General features: G+C 48.2%; 1 protein-coding gene across 1 annotated transcript in view; it reads left to right on the top strand.

Moving 5' to 3' along the window:
• The window catches only part of LOC143927121 (E3 ubiquitin-protein ligase DCST1-like), a 104,902-nt gene that overhangs the window by 11,918 nt on the left and 75,452 nt on the right, over positions 1 to 17,532 (top strand). The gene's annotated exons all lie outside the window — the stretch shown is intronic.

Here is a 17,532-nt window from a genome sequence, read left to right as displayed (position 1 = left end):
TGGGGGGGGGGGGGCAGACAAGCAGAGCTTCCCTTTTTGGGTGGAGCTCTGCTTTAACTGCAGACAGGAAACAGAAAATAGCATATATGCCAAAGCATGGGGACAGTGGCGGAGGAGCAATTTGCTCATAACATTAGGGGAGGATTGCCCCCATGCTTAGACATATTCTTTAGGCGCAGATTGAGTTGTAAAATATGGCAGCAGGTGGGGGTGGGGGGGTGGGGCAGACAAGCAAAGCTTCCCTTTTTGGGTGGAGCTCTGCTTTAACTGCAGACAGGAAACAGAAAATAGCATATATGCCAAAGCATGGGGACAGGGGCGGAGGAGCAATTTGCTCCTAACATTAGGGGAGGATTGCCCCCATGCTTAGACATATTCTTTAGGCGCAGATTGAGTTGTAAAATATGACAGCAGGTGGGGGGAGGGGGGGCAGACAAGCAGGGCTTCCCTTTTTGGGTGGAGCTCTGCTTTAACTGCAGACAGGAAACAGAAAATAGCATATATGTCAAAGCATGGGGACAGGGGCGGAGGAGCGATTTGCTCCTAACATCAGGGGAGGATTGCCCCCATGCCTCGACATATTCTTTTAGGCACACATTGAGTTGTCAAATATGGCAGCAGGTGGGGGGGGGCAGACAAGCAGAGTTTCCCTTTTTGGGTGGAGCTCTGCTTTAACTGCAGACAGGAAACAGAAAATAGCATATATGCCAAGGCATGGGGACAGGGGCGGAGGAGCGATTTGCTCCTAACATCAGGGGAGGATTGCCCCCATGCCTCGACATATTCTTTTAGGCACACATTGAGTTGTCAAATATGGCAGCAGGTGGGGGGGGGGCAGACAAGCAGAGCTTCCCTTTTTGGGTGGAGCTCTGCTTTAACTGCAGACAGGAAACAGAAAATAGCATATATGCCAAAGCATGGGGACAGGGGCGGAGGAGCGATTTGCTCCTAACATTAGGGGAGGATTGCCCCCATGCTTCGACATATTCTTTAGGCACACATTGAGTTGTCAAATATGGCAGCAGGTGGGGGGGCGGGGTGGGGCAGACAAGCAGAGCTTCCCTTTTTGGGTGGAGCTCTGCTTTAACTGCAGACAGGAAACAGAAAATAGCATATATGCCAAAGCATGGGGACAGGGGCGGAGGAGCAATTTGCTCCTAACATTAGGGGAGGATTGCCCCCATGCTTAGACATATTCTTTAGGCACAGATTGAGTTGTAAAATATGGCGGGGGGGGGCAGACAAGCAGAGCTTCCCTTTTTGGGTGGAGCTCTGCTTTAACTGCAGACAGGAAACAGGAAACTTTATAATGTAGAGAAAAGACATAGAGTATACTGTAATGTTACTTTGTTTTATTGTTAACCATCATTTGCTTAGCAGGTACGCCATTCAGCTGCAGCACTGATCAATTTATCTTGACAGCAACAGCGTTTGCTCCCATGATACGTAAATCAGCAACTCCGGCGCTGTAGGAGGTGATTTCACCACCACAGTTAAAAAAAAGAGCATATATGCTGAAGCATGGGGGCAGCAGGGGTGGAGGAGCGATTTGCTCCTTTTGTGGGAGGATGCCCCTGTGCTTCGGCATATATTTTGTAGGCACAGATTGCATTAAAATTTTTTTTCTTTTTACTATGTTTTATTGTATTTGCTTTGCAGGTATGGTATGTCTTAGCCCTTGTACACACGGTCGGAGAGTCCGACGGAATGTGTCCGATCGGACCGTTTTGTCGGATATTCCGACTGTGTGTGGTCTACATCGGACTGTTTCCGTCGGAATATCCAACAACACAGTGGGTGCCGTGTATGCCTTGGAGTGCAGTTGTGGACTACAGTACATTGGGCGCACTAAAAGACCACAAAGAACACGCATAAAAGAACACGTGCAAAACATATTAAAAGGCTTCGACAAACACAACGTGTCCAAACATTTCTTAATCCACCACAACAAAGACCCATCACAGAGACCCGGGATTCGAGCCCTACGTGAAACATTGGCGCGGTGGACATAAGGTCCGCACCTTGAGCCAACTCGAATCCAAATGGATATATACATTAGATACATTGACGCCAAATGGATTGAACATTGAGTTTGACCTCAATTGCTTTATTAGTGACTTTTAAATCGCACCAGCAAGTTTTTATTTTCCAGGAAAACAGAAAAATCTATCTACTCTTCCTTAGGTGGTTTATTGAATATAGGAGAATCGTAGGCACATTCGGGACACTCCCCCCACTATGGATAGGCTTCAATTGTTCTATTAGCGACTTTTAAAATCGCACCAGCAAGTTCTTTTCCAGGATAACAGAAAAATCAATCTACTTTGCCTTAGGTGGTTTATTGAATATAGGAGAATCGTAGGCACATTCGAGGACTCCCCCCACTATGGATAGGCTTTTCACGTCTTTTTATAGTCATCTTCCCTTCCCCCTCCCCCCCTCTTATGATTAATGATTGTTATTATGTCCATTATCTTTCTCACGTTTTAATTTTAATATAACTGTTAGATGAATGGTTTTATTCACTCGGCGATATACGTCATTTCTACGTCTATATTAAAAAAAAATTAAAAAATTTTTTTTGATATATTTATTAATTATGCGACTTTTACGCTAGTGCTTTATTCATTTTAATTGTTAGTTTAAAAAAATTCCTCTAATATTTTAAAGATTTTCTCCAGGAATTTTTAATAATTTCTTTCCTTTCCCCTCCGATTATATTAAATGTAATTTTAATTTTATTTTTATTTCCCCTCATAGTTATATATATACCTGTTGGTATATACATATACATATCTATTAATATATTTTTCATATCTTAACAGTGTATGGTTTATTCAGTGCCACATAACTCAATACGTCCCTTAACTAGCAATCTTGCTTGTTTTATCTGTGTTCACATTTCTTTATTTATATTTACATATGTAAAACGGTCCTCTATATCCAGTATGTTCACTAACCATTCTGTGACATATAACTAACTATATCAATGGCGCCGGCCGCATTTCCTGTTTAATGGATAGATGGGCGGGTGCCTTCTATCCATTTCCGGGTTTTAAAACACAATAAGTATGCCAGACACCAAAAAAATGGCCGCGGCGCCCTTTCCGGCGACATTATCAACAACAAAATGGCCGCCGGCTGACTTCCGGGTCTCCATAATAATGGCTGCCATATACTAGCGCTGTTTAAGCTATTTAAGGACACTTCCTACTGTTGTGTTTATCCCCTGATGAAGTCACGTGACCCGTGACGAACACACGCCGGGACACAGCAACCAGGAAGTGACGTAGACCGAGCCCGCAGCTCGTTTATACACTGCTTGTACAGACTGTTTGTTTTTGAGTATTTTTAAACTGTTTTAATAACAATAAACCTGTTGAAGCACTTTACACTATGGAGTATTCTTCCTCCATCTCTGGTTAAACCCATGTATATGCCATACCACTGAGGAACCCTGACTGCAATACCACAGAGGAAACCCCCTTAAAGGGACCATATCATTGGTCAGGACCTGGGCACCCCACATTAAAGGGAAAACTCCACTAAAAGGATCCCAAAAAGCTCTCTATATATACGCTGTTACCTTACAGCAGTAAGGTAAGGGGACATCCATTACTGGTATATACGCAGGGCCGGACTGGCCTACCGGGATACCGGGAGATTTCCCGGTAGGCTGCCTGCCCTGGGGCCGTTTTCGGCTGCACTGCTCCTCTCTCCTTCTCCTGTGTATCACAGAGCTGGCTGTGTTCGGCGGCTGTGCTATAACACGGCCCCGCCCCCGCTATAACACGGCCCCGCCCCCCCTAGACCTGCTTGTGTGATAGGCGGAATATTGACTCTACTATCACACAAGCAGGTCTAGGGGGGCGGGGCCGTGTTATAGCACAGCCGCCGAACACAGCCAGCCAGCTCTGTGATACACAGTAAGAGATGCCGCCTTGTGTGCCTGGATAGGAGGAGAAGCAGGACATATAGAGGAGATGAGCTCTCTATATTCCTCTATGCAGCCGCTGCTTCTCCTCCTATCCAATCCAACTTCTTTTACAGCCCTCTCCAGTTATCCTTGTGCTCCCTGCCCCCCCGCTCTCCTCTCTCACCACACTCTCCAGCCCCCCCCCACAGTGCTGTCCACCCCCCACAGTGCTGTCCAGCCCCCACAGTGCTCTCCAGCCCCCACAGTGCTGTCCACCCCCCACAGTACTCTCCAGCCCCCCGGAAGTACTCTCCAGCCCCCCGCAGTACTCTCCAGCCCCCCGCAGTGCTCTCCAGCCCCCCGCAGTGCTCTCCAGCCCCCCACAGTGCTGTCCACCCCCCACAGTGCTCTCCAGCCCCCACAGTGCTGTCCACCCCCCCACAGTGCTCTCCAGCCCACCCCCACAGTGATCTCCAGCCCACCCCCCACAGTGCTCTCCAACCCCCACAGTGCTCTCCACCTCACCCCCCACAGTGGTCTCCAGCCCCCCACAGTGGTCTACAGCCCCCACAGTGCTCTCCACCCCACCCCGCAGTGCTCTCCACCCCCCCCCCCCCCACTGTGGTCTCCAGCTCCCACAGTGCTCTCCAGCCCCTCATGCTCCCCACCCCTGTTCTTTCTGCATCCAGCACTCTCTGCCCCCGTGCTCTCCAACCCTGTTCTTTTTGGCTCCCCCTCCAGTGCTCTCTCAAATTCCCCCCCAGCACTCTCGGCTCCCCACCCCTGTACTCTCTACTCCCTCTGAATTTTGCCCCCACCCATGTGCTCTCCAACCCCGCCAGTGCTCTCCGTCCTCCATAGTGCTCACCAGTCCCCCGTGCTTTCCACGCCTGTTCTTTCTGCCCCCAACTGGTGCTCTCAAGCTCCCCCAAATGCTCTACACTCCACCCTGCTCTTTGTACCCCCCAGTGCTCTCCAGCCCTGTTTTTCAGCCCCCCAGTACTCTCAAGCTCCCCCCCCAGTGCTCTTCGCTACCCCACACTCTTAGCCCCCCCCCCAGTACTCTCTGCCTTCCATGCTCTCCACCCCTGTTCTTTTTGGCCCCCACCATTGCTCTCAAGTCCCCCCCCAGCACTCCCCACCCCTGTGATCTCCACTCGCCCCTGCTCTTTGCCCCCACCCATGTGCTCTCCAACCCCATCAGTACTCTCTGCTCCCCCTTCTCTTCAGCTCCCACCCAGTGCTCTCCACTTCCCCAGGACCAGGGGACAGGCTGACTGGGGCCGAAAAATAAGGACGGCTGAAGGTGCAGGTGGCCAAGGACCACTCCATCTCACAGCAAACAGATCCTCTGGAAGGAGCACCATCCCCATCCAAAACGAGAACAGGCTCTGCCTGCTGCTGGCCACCATGGATATCCTACTGACATGAAAGGTACTGTACCAACCATCAACAGCACACCTTCCCACAGACAGGGACTGCAGACTGGGACATGCGGCACAGGAGAGGCTGACATGATGGGCACAGCGAGACTGCATTCACGGCACAGTGAGGCTGTAATGATGGGAACAGTGAGGCTGCAATTATGGGAACAGTGAGGCTGCAATGGTGGGCACAGTGAGGCTGCAATGGTGGGCACAGTGAGGCTGCAATGGTGGGCACAGTGAGGCTGCAATGGTGGGCACAGTGAGGCTGCATTTGGGCACAGTGAGGCTGCATTTGATGGGCACGGTGAGGCCGCAATGATGGGCACAGTGAGGCCGCATTTATGGGCACAGTGAGGCCGCATTCATGGGCACAGTGAGGCCGCATTCATGGGCACAGTGAGACTGCATTTGATGAGCACAGTGAGGCTGCAGTTGATGGGCACAGTGAGGCTGCAATGGTGTGCACAGTGAGGCTGCAATGGTGTGCACAGTGAGGCTGCAATGATGTGCACAGTGAGGCTGCAATGATGTGCACAGTGAGGCTGCAATGATGGGCACAGTGGGGCCACGTTCATGGGCACAGTGAGGTCACGTTCATGGGCACAGTGAGATTGCATTTGAAAAGCACAGTGAGGCATCATTGATGGGCACAGTGAGGCTGCATTTGATGGGCACTGGTGAGGCTACATTGAGCTCTTGTATCGCGTCTGCAGTCTCTGACCATCTCCTGTATCATGTCTGTAGTCTCTGAGGGCGTCTGGAGAGGAGTCAGGATGGGGGTCATGGGAGAAGTCAGACTTGTGTGGACTGTGAAGAGGAGACTATAGGATAAAACCAGAGCCAACCAAGCTGGTGCTGACTGACTGAGCCCTGCATGGTGCACCTGAGAGGTCGTCAGTGACAGCACCACCAGGCCAGTCTGGCCAGTCTGAAGGGGGGTCACTGATGTAAGGGGGGAGTGAATATGATAATGGCACTGATATAAAGGGTTTCCCCCTTATATCAGTAACCCACCCCCCCCCCCCCCTTACCTTAGTGTATTCTTTCTGCAGAAGGTGGTCTCATGTTCTGAGTTCCTGGGGTCCCCCTTGATGATTGACCACTTTTAACTGGAATTTGCTTTTATATATATATATATATATATATATATATATATATATATATATATACATATAAATCCCTATGTGATTTCATATCTGTCTTATCTATATATAATACACTCTTCAAGTGCTTTAAAATGTGTGGTTTTCCCTTTTATGAACATAAAATAAGGACGTTATGCTGTGGGGCTGGTATGAAATTTTTTCCAGGGCTGGATTTTATTCCCAGTCCGGCCCTGTATATACGGGACCACCAAGGCCATATCCCCTTCCACCAGCACCACTGCCCTTCCCATTGCAACAGCTCCACATCGTATATCTTGTTGAAGAAGGCACATCCTATGCGATTTTGAGAATAATCGTAGCACTTTGCACTGAAAACGGACTTTGTGTCTGATACACTTATATTTTTTGTCACTTAATTATCATTTATGTTTGAAGGTTTGCCTATGTGCACCACAGCTGAACACCTGCACTTTATGCGATTTTAGGATCGCAACACGCTGCACTTTTGAATGTTATATTGTGTTTTTTCTTTTTTCTTGTTTTTCTTGTTTCACGGTTTCATGTTGTAGATTTTACACTAATAGCAACGAGCATTATTGTTTTATCAGCCACAGCGGCACATTGGAATATTTGCACTTTTATGCGACTACAGGATCGCAACACGTTGCACTTTGGATTTTATATGAATTTTCACTATTTTATGTATTTATGTTGTGGACTATTAGTAGAAATGAGTGTTGCTGTTTAAACTAGTCACATAGACATACCCAGACCTGTATTGTTTACTGGATATCCCCCCATTGCAAATTTTATATACTGCTTTTATCAATAGATATATCCTCTTTGTGTACAGCGCACCACTACCTTTCTTATTCATTAAAGACCAGGTGGTCTTCTTAAAAATGGCGGCTGGCGGTGAAAAATGGGAAATTTGAATTTCCTGGGACAAACCGAATTTCCCGGGACATTTCCCGGGACAAAATTAATTCGGGACAAATGTCCTAATCCTGGGAATGTCCCGGGAAATTCGGGACCATTGGCAACTATGTGAACATTATTCTCAGTATCTCTTCTTATTCTGTATGTATGGTGGCTACCCAGTATAATATCTCCTATTCTGTGTATTGGATGAAATTCTCACATCTCCATTATTCCTCTGTATGTGTGTTCTGTATGATCAGTATCTGTAATGTCTACATGGACACTTTATGGCACCGCTTATAGATCTCTTGTATTCTGAATGTAATTCTCAGTATCTGTTCTTGTTGAATGCTCTGCACCACTTTAATCAGGCTAAATCAGGCTTGAGAAAGGAGTGCGGCCGTCACGTTATTCACGGCCAGCCAGCTAGAGAAACGCGTTGCATGTACAGTGACGTCATCACCCTTTGCCTGGATTCTAGTCTGCGTTCCAAGCCTCGCTTTGACGCCCATCCACTGCTGCCGGCCAGAAAAACATCAAACGGTGCTGGAGACGAGCACAGGAACGACCCATCCATCCCAGGGACTCACTGCACTGATGTTCCCCATTGTATGGGACCTTATTTTGCCTGCTGTTCACTACAAGAATGTGAGTGTTGTTACAACTACTTGTTAATTAATAAAACTGTTATACAGTCTGCACCCAGAGGCGCCTCTTTTTCTCGTTTGTTTCATGGGGCATAACTATAATTGACACTTTCCTGGCCAGCTTGGCCTGGTACCGGAGGAGAAAAAATAAAAAATAACAGATCTGCTGGCAGCATCAACTGTTGATTTTAAGCCTGCATTCTGACTTAGCATTTCATAAACACATGCACAATCTCACAACTTCACCTGTGTTTGTGAAGCACACAAGGAAGAGTGTTACGCCAATGGCAACGATGGTTCTTATTGAAAATGTTACCCCAAACGCAGCCAAAAAGATGTTTGTTGCATAACAACATGTGCGTCAAGTGAGGTAAAATGCGCGTTTAAAAAAACGCACAAAACTCGACACTCAAATAGGTATATGTACTTTTCCGCATTTGTCATGCTTAGAGCAAAAACATGCACAAACGCGCAAAAGTGCGGCAAGATTTTGTGTACAATCACAAAATGTAAAATTTTAATGTTCGAAATCTTGCAATTTCACAAAAACACACAAAAAACGTGTGTTGTGCATTGCCAATCATTGTTAAAGGCCCCTCAAAAGGGGTCAAAATGCACAATGCTCATTAAGGTGGATGAGCTGATTTGCTGCGTTTGTCTTGCTTAGGGCAGCTCACCGAAAATCAATGGCCTAGGTGTGTGATGCAAAAAATGCAAACAAAATGTGCAAAAACGCGGCTCAATTTTGTTTTCGTTCACAAAGCGCAAAATGTTTACGCATCCTTAGCATTTTGTAAAACGCACACAATTTCGCATAATTTTGTGCGTGTTTACGAAAGCACACAAAAAGTGCATTACGCTTGCCTCGCCATTAATTGTTAGTGGCACCCCAAATGCTGCAAAATGCGCAATGCTCGATGCTCAAAAAGACACATGAGCTAGTTTGCTGCGTTTGTCTCACATAGGGCAGCCCACTGAAATCAATGCCCTATGCATTGGATCAGGGGTCAAGTCCTGGGAAAAAAAGTGTGGGAACTCCCACCCAAGATCCATTCCCCCACCAAAAAAAAGAAAGTACGCTCATATGCATATATACTTCAAAGAAAATACAGTACAACATTTATTGTAAAGTGTAAGTTTACAAAAACAAAATAACGTGTCAAACAAAACAATCAACACAATGGGTGATGATCTTTCCCTCGCAGGGAATTTCTACCACAAATACACCCTGTTCCAAATTCTGTTACACAGCCCATTAGAAAATATCCCACAAACAGGAATAACGTTGTCCTTGGCGTTTAAGATGATCAACTTTCCGAGATTTATTATCATCTGCGCTGCGATGTGTGGTCAGCCATTTTGTGACATATGGCAAAGGATCCCATAAATGCACAGGGGGGCCAATGAGACTAATAAACAATAGAGAAGATAGGCGTTCAATGCCAAGCCCACTCCTAATGGGTGACATCACCAAATTCATTGTACTGAAGCCCCTTTCACAATCACCGGATGTCACTGGAAGACTGTTAACTGCTGTCACCACTGGTTTCAGCTTTTCAGGAATCTCTTCACCACCATTATCAATGTAGTCTCTGAAACCTTCACAGATGGATGGATAATAGCTGAGACGGAATCTTTTGCACAGCTGCTCCAGCTTCACTTCACCTTCAAAGCATGTACTGTCCACTTTGATTGGCCAGCGTTGTGCATTCAGGATGTCAATTTCAGAAACAAGACTTTCAAATTCACCTGACTGTGATGAAGTGGCAGGTCTGTTGCTTGCAGTTAAAGCAAAGAGTCTGGAGCGCAAATTGTCCACCAAACATTGGTAAAACTGAGGGAGGTTTATCTTCACTTGGCCTTTTGAACTCTCTGTATTCATGGTCACACCTTTGAAATTCCCTTTCTCTAGCGATTCCATTACTTCTTTCAGATGTTTACCAGGCATGTCTTTCATTTTTTTCAACTGCACGAATTGAACGATTAATCAGCTGATAGGCTCGTGGAAGTGTGATGTCATCTCTTTGTAGAGCTTCAGATAGCAGTCCCATTTCCTGAACAGCATCCGCAACCCCTGCAAGGTTTAACAAATAGTGATGGACGAACGTTTCGCCCGGCGGTCGTTTCGCGGCGAATTTCCGACATTCGCGGTCCGCACGTTCGAACGCCTTTTTCCGTCGTTCGCCGCGGCGGACTTACGTGTTTAATGTATACAAGAACTTTAACCTTTGGTGACACGTTTATCATGTGATACAGGACAGCCAATTGAGACATGACAGCACATGGACACTTGGACATTCCCCCTAACCTATAAATACACCCGATCCGGTGGCCATTTTACATTCTTTCTTCTGTTACGATAGGGACAGGTTCCTGTGTGGAGTAGGGAGAGATAAACCACTAGCTATTTGGTACACAAAAGTTCTTTTCAGGACTGGTATAGGTGTTAGGTGTTGATAGGTTTGCTGTGCTGCTGATTCTTGCAGCAGCCTGAGTGTCTTTTGTTAGTTTAGAGAAAGGGAAAGGACGGTGTATGCTACAGGGACAGCCAGATTAGTCTTTCATCATCATCATCATCATCATCATCATTAGCTGTTACTATCAAGGTCCACAAAAGAGCTGTTCCAGTAACCACTAATCGTTCTCTTTTTTTGCCAATTTGTATAGGGACAGGAAGGAAGCAGTGTTGTCAGGCAGTGAGGGTAATTTTAAAGACTTGCTGTTATTATTAGTTCCACAAAGGTTCTTTTCAAGACTGGTATCAGTGGTACAGTAATAGGCTTGTACATGTATAATATTCTTTCTTCCAAATATAGAAAGGATATTATACTTGACTGCTGCCCTTCTGCTGCAGTCTGCTAAACATTCACAACTCACTTGTTCCACAAAAGTTCTTATAAGGACTGGTAACTTGGTATAGGGTGCTACGGTACATAGGCTTGAGTGCGGTACAGTCTGCTGTTCTGTAAGGACCGCTATCGGTCCACAATAGATAGGGTTGACGTGCACCACTGCTGACCGCTGCCCTATACTGCAGCAGTCCTTCAGCGGTATAGGGACTGACGTACAGTCTGCTCACTTCCTTGACCCAAAAAAGCACACCGTACTATATGCCCCTACCCTCCTCTTTGAAGAGGTTGAGCGGTGTCATATTTCTACTGGGGCTGCTTATGATATCCCTGTGCTGTGCTGACTTCCTCCTGGGGGTTCTTATTATGAAGGGATCACACTATCCCTGTGCTGTGCTGACTTCCTCCTGGGGGTTCTTATTATGAGGGGATCACACCATCCCTGTGCTGTGCTGACTTCCTCCTGGGGCTGCTTACGGTGCTGCTGTCAGTGCTGTATGTCACGGTGCTGCTGTCAGCGCTGTATGTCACGGTGCTGCTGTCAGCGCTGTATGTCACGGTGCTGCTGTCAGCGCTGTATGTCACGGTGCTGCTGTCAGCGCTGTATGTCACGGTGCTGCTGTCAGCGCTGTATGTCACGGTGCTGCTGTCAGCGCTGTATGTCACGGTGCTGCTGTCAGTGCTCTGTATTACGGTGCTGCTGTCAGATGCCTCTATCACGGTGCATGTGTCATTCCGGTATGTCACGCTGCTGGTGATCATCTCCTGCACCCTCTTCTTTGCCTACCCTGGTCCCTGACCTTCCCTCTCCTCCATTGCCTTCATTAGCTCCATAGTCCTGAATTGTTAGAACAATTTCCCAAATAAAATAAAAATGCTTGTAGTTATCGATCCCAAATTCACCTCATACATGTATTATGTCATTGTCCAGATGGTGGGACTACGTTTTACCCCCTAATAATTACCACGTGGCCGCAAATTCGACATGAAGGTTTGCAAAGTTCGCCTCCCATTGAAGTCAATGGGGCCCGCGGCGAACGTTCGGTTTCGCGAACGTTTGGGTCCGTTCGCATTTCGCTTTCGCGAAACGTCCCGTCGGAAGTTCGTCCATCACTATTAACAAATAATCTTCTGATGTCAAGACCTTGTTAAGGCCACTAAATAGAGATTTCTGTTGACTGTTATGAGCTGAGCTCAAACTTGCTTTCAAGAAATGACTGTGTAGTGCAGGATACGACTCCCAAACTGCTCGTATAGCTCTCTGGCTTGAAGCAACCCATCGAACTGAAAAAACTTTTCCAATTTTAAGAATTTGTACTTCTAATTCTTTTGCACATTCAGAGAGCTCTGCCAGTTTTTTCGGTGACTGATGATACACAGCATACAACTTCTCAAAAAATGATGTGAGATGGTGAAGACCAGGAATAGAATGAATTGTATCTGAAATGCACAATTCAAGCCTATGACACAAGCAGTGCCATTTCACAAGCTGTGGATATTTTTGGCTGAGTCGTTCCAAAACACCTTGACTAGGGTAGCCAGATAACTTACTTCCCCAACAATACATGTAAACCTTAACTGTTAATCTTAAAATAAATACCCGGACACCTGCTTGGATGAAAATGGCCTCAACGGCCTTTATTTAAATAACAATAAAAAATTAAACTTTATTTTAAATATTTTAATAATACAAAAAACTTGTAACAACTTCAGTTACCCAAAAGACCCTAAGTGCTTTTTTGGCTGGTCCCTGACGACCCCTTATTATTTTGAGCCTGTGATCCCCACTTCGTCAGCATCTGTCCCCAGCCGCCAAACTTGCCTCGAGGACTCACTAACTGACCACAGACCCCCAAATATGTTAGCCATTAATCTGGACTGACACCAGCCCAAACACAATGACTCCATCTCTGGCATGGGTCCCAACCTTTTTCAATTGACCCATGCATTTCTACATATATATATTCATATATATATATAGAAGTCGCCAAGGACCCAACGCCACCCCCGGAACAACAACCCTTCCAAACCCAACCACTATCCATTATTAGGGAGGGCGGGCGGGAACATCTCTCCTCGCTTGCTGACCCCCAACTGCTGGCTTGTCCCACCCTGGCACATGGACGAAAGACCCACACTCCTCCCCCCTTGTGACCTTCCACCAATAGGGTAAGTATGCCTGCATCTTAAACCACCCCCACGCTGCTTTTACTTTAGCCCAGTAATTCCCTTGCACCCTGTCATGGATGTCCTGCGCTTCCTTTTCTATACAGCTCCGTACATGTCTTGACTAGGGTAGCCAGATAACTTACTTCCCCAACAATACATGTAAACCTTAACTGTTAATCTTAAAATAAATACCCGGACACCTGCTTGGATGAAAATGGCCTCAACGGCCTTTATTTAAATAACAATAAAAAATTAAACTTTATTTTAAATATTTTAATAATACAAAAAACTTGTAACAACTTCAGTTACCCAAAAGACCCTAAGTGCTTTTTTGGCTGGTCCCTGACGACCCCTTATTATTTTGAGCCTGTGATCCCCACTTCGTCAGCATCTGTCCCCAGCCGCCAAACTTGCCTCGAGGACTCACTAACTGACCACAGACCCCCAAATATGTTAGCCATTAATCTGGACTGACACCAGCCCAAACACAATGACTCCATCTCTGGCATGGGTCCCAACCTTTTTCAATTGACCCATGCATTTCTACATATATATATTCATATATATATATAGAAGTCGCCAAGGACCCAACGCCACCGCGGAACAAGTGTGAAACCTTACACTTGTGACCGCCGCCACGCCAGCAAAGCCCGGTGCACACCATCTTCCAGCCCTAAGGCCCACAGATCAATGCCCACAGGGTTCAAATGAACCCCGTCGCCCCTCAAATACCTCCAGGTGTCCACTTCTAGCTCCCAATGACGGATGACCACCCCACCATTCCGGGCCACAAACCTCCCCACCTCCTTGTTGACCTTAATCCTGGTTTTGTTCAGTTTTTCCCAGGATCGAGCCCCTCTCCACGACATGCGGGCCACTATATCCGACCACACCACCGTCATGTCCGGGAAAGCGGTACGGAGCCTCAAGAAATCCCACTGCATATCTTTGATCACTTGTCGCATCGGTCGGATCCCCAGATCATTGCCCCCAACATGGAGCACCAAAATATCCGGGGACCGATCCAAGGCAGCAAAACGATGTACCTCGGGGACCACCTTATGCCACATCATACCCGGGATCCCAATCCACCTGACCGTGCCTTCCTCCCTGGCCACCCTGAGTTGTCTACCTTCAGGCCTGACATCCGCCCTCCTGGCCCCCCAAAAAACAAAAGAATGTCCCATTATCCAAACGAGACATCTTGGGGGATCTGAAAAAGAAAGGAAAAAACCATGCAAACCCATCAACAGTAGTAACATACAAAATCAACAAAACAATTCAGCACAACAGTTGTGGCCTAACATATAACCTGTATCTAGCCGATTCCCACCGACCAATCCTCTTAATGACTTCCGACGGAAGTCCCCATCTAGCTGCCTCAGTAGCCGCCCCTATCCGAAACGAGTGGGAAGCATACTTACCCGAAGGAAGACCAGCTGCCTCCAGACACCTCCGAAAAACCGCAGAAAATTGGAACCTGGACAGGCAGGATCCATCCCGATGCACCAGCAATGCCCCGTCCCCCGGCGGGCGGAGGGCCAAAAACCGCTGCAGAGCCAGTACCGGACAAAGCTGCTCCCCCACCCCTGGAAACAACTCCACCCAGGCCCCCCTGCCTTCCTGATCCGTCTTTGACTTCCTAATCCAGATCCTCACCTTGTCTCCCGAGCATTGGACATCACTCCACCGCAGTCCACCAGCCACCCTCCTGGACGGCGAAACTAGCTCCCCAATCCGAAAAGCCCCAAAGAACGCCAGCACAAACGCCGCCGTAAATAGTACTACCTCGTAACCCGTGGAACACACCTCCCCCAACACTGACAGAACTGACCCCAGCACCGCAAAAGAAACAGGGCGCCTGGAGTCGCGTGTTTGGGAACCCCTTCTGTACCCCCACAGAGCCCTGCGAACCAAAAATGCCTTTGTGACATCCACCCTACCTTCCATCTGAAACCAGAAGGCCAACGCAGCCATCTTCCGTCCGATGGCTGCCCCGGACACTCCCTTTGCATGATTAGCACATACAAAGATCAACACCAGCATCTCCATCCCATCCGGGCCCCCCATACCCCCTACCTCATTCACCAAGTCCAACCATTCCTGCCAAACTTTCTGATAAGCCTTCCACGTTCCTGCGCTGAGAGACTGTCTGATCAATCCTGCGGCGACTCCAATGCAACCGTCCACAGCTCCTGCGGGCACAGTTCCCCTTCCTGACGTGCCTCCGGTGCCAATTTGCGAAACGTGTCCCACTGGAAACGAGACAAAGCATCCGCTAAGCCATTGTCGACCCCAGGGATATGCACAGCATATATAAACGCATTTATGCGCAAACAGCAAAGCACCAAGTGGCGCAACAACCGTATCACCGGGGGGGAAGAGGCCGAGATGTTGTTAATGGCCATCACCACCCCCATGTTGTCGCAATTGAATCGCACCTTCCTGTTCTCAAAGACCTCCCCCCACAACTCCACAGCTAAAACAATGGGGAACAACTCCAGCAAGACTAAATTTTTGAGAAAACCCGCTTCCCTCCAACTCTCCGGCCACGGGCCCGCGCTCCATCTACCCTGGCAATAAGCGCCATAGCCACCCGACCCAGCCGCGTCCGTGAACAGGACCAGATCAGCATTGCCGACCGGCCCAACCTGCCAAATGGCCCGCCCATTGAATTCCGCCAGAAAGGAATCCCAAATCTTCATGTCTTCCCGTAACTCCCTCGTCAACCTCACAAAATGATTCGGCATGCGTACCCCCGCAGTTGCCGCCGCCAATCGTCTACAGAAAATACGCCCCATAGGGATAATCCTGCAAGCAAAATTCTATTTGCCAAGCAAGGACTGCACTTCCTTCAAGCGAAGCCTACGCTTGCCGCTGGCCACACACACCTCCTGCCGCAATGCCACCAATTTGTCCTCCGGCAATCTACACTCCATGGCCATTGAATCAATCGTGATGCCCAGGAAAACCAAGGCCGATGTGGGGCCTTCGGTCTTATCCGCCGCCAGGGGGATCCCAAATCTGTGCGCTAAATGTTGAACCGTCCCGAGCAAAATGCCGCAACAACGAGAATCCGGGGGGCCTATGCATAAAAAATCATCCAAATAATGGATAATAGAACTCACCCCCGCAACCTCCCTCACTGCCCATTCAAAAAACGAGCTAAACTGCTCAAAATACGCACAAGAAATGGAACACCCCATCGGGAGACACCTATCCACGAAGTACTCCCCCAGCCAGCAACAACCCAACAAACACATGCTCTCGGGGTGTACAGGCAACAAACGAAAGGCCGATTCCACATCGGTTTTCGCCATCAGAGATCCCCTACCATATCTTCTAACCCACGCTACCGCCGCATCAAATGATGTATAGGTAACCGCACAAGCCTGCGGGTCAATACCATCATTAACCGAACCGCCCTTAGGGTAGGACAGATGATGAATCATCCTGTACTGACCCGGTTCCTTTTTTGGAACAACTCCCAACGGGGAAACAACTAAACCTGGCAGCGGAGGATCCACGAACGGGCCCGCCATCCGCCCCAACGCCACCTCCTTGGCCAATTTGGCCGACACCACCTCCTGATGGAGACGGGCCGACCTCAAGTTATCCGAGAGCGGTGGCACTTCCCGCACCATACTCGGAATCCTAAACCCCTCCCTAAAGCCAACCTCCAAAAACAGCGCCGCCGCCTTGTCCGGATACCTACTTAGAAAAGGAAGCATCCTTACCAGACTCACCGGCGTCATCCCTTTTTCCAGCGTTGTCCCCTGGCCGACCTTTGCCCTGCTTAAAGCAACGCAGGAAGGGGTGGCTCCCGCTGCAGCCTGCGCACTCGTGCTTGTATCTGCACGCTGAGCCGAAACGGCAAGTTCCTTCATTGAACTGCCAGCAGACCCCTTTCTTTTTAGGGGCCGGCGATCCCGCGGAGGAAGCGCCGCCGGCCCCCCCTGGAAAAAACTGCCCCGACCCCCTCGAAGATGTCATCAACTTCATCCAAAGACTAATGTCTTTGTGATCCCATCTGATGGAGGGGCGAACAGCCTTCCGCTGACGAAACTGCTCGTCATACCGAAGCCATGCCAAACCCCCATAAACCCTATGAGCCTCACTGATCGCCTCCAAATAGCAGAACAGTGGGGAGCAATTTTCCGGGGCCTTCTCCCCGATCACACTTGCAAAAATCGCAAATGCCTGCAGCCAGTTTGCAAATGTGCGCGGGATTAACCTATACCTCCTCTTCTCCTCCTCATCCTTTTTACTCTCATCCGGTTTCACCCGATCTAAATTAAATTTCTCCAAGGGGAGCAGGGAAAATATTTCCACAAACTCGTCCTTCCAAATCTTTTCCCGCACCTCCTTCTTCAAGTGGGCCCCCAATGGGCCCTCAAAACACACATATACCTCACAGCGCGCTGCATCTGCCAAACGCACCTTGTCCAAGTCCTTGTCCCCCGTCTCTGATCCAGGCTTAGTACCCCCGGCGTCCTT

This window comes from Lithobates pipiens, unplaced genomic scaffold, assembly GCF_037356315.1.
Source record: "Lithobates pipiens isolate NorthernLeopardFrog02 unplaced genomic scaffold, aLitPip1_a1.2 Scaffold_23, whole genome shotgun sequence".
NCBI lineage: Eukaryota > Metazoa > Chordata > Amphibia > Anura > Ranidae > Lithobates > Lithobates pipiens.
The sequence above is the reverse complement of the archived record's forward strand: the minus strand, read 5'-3'. Positions and strand labels throughout refer to the sequence as shown.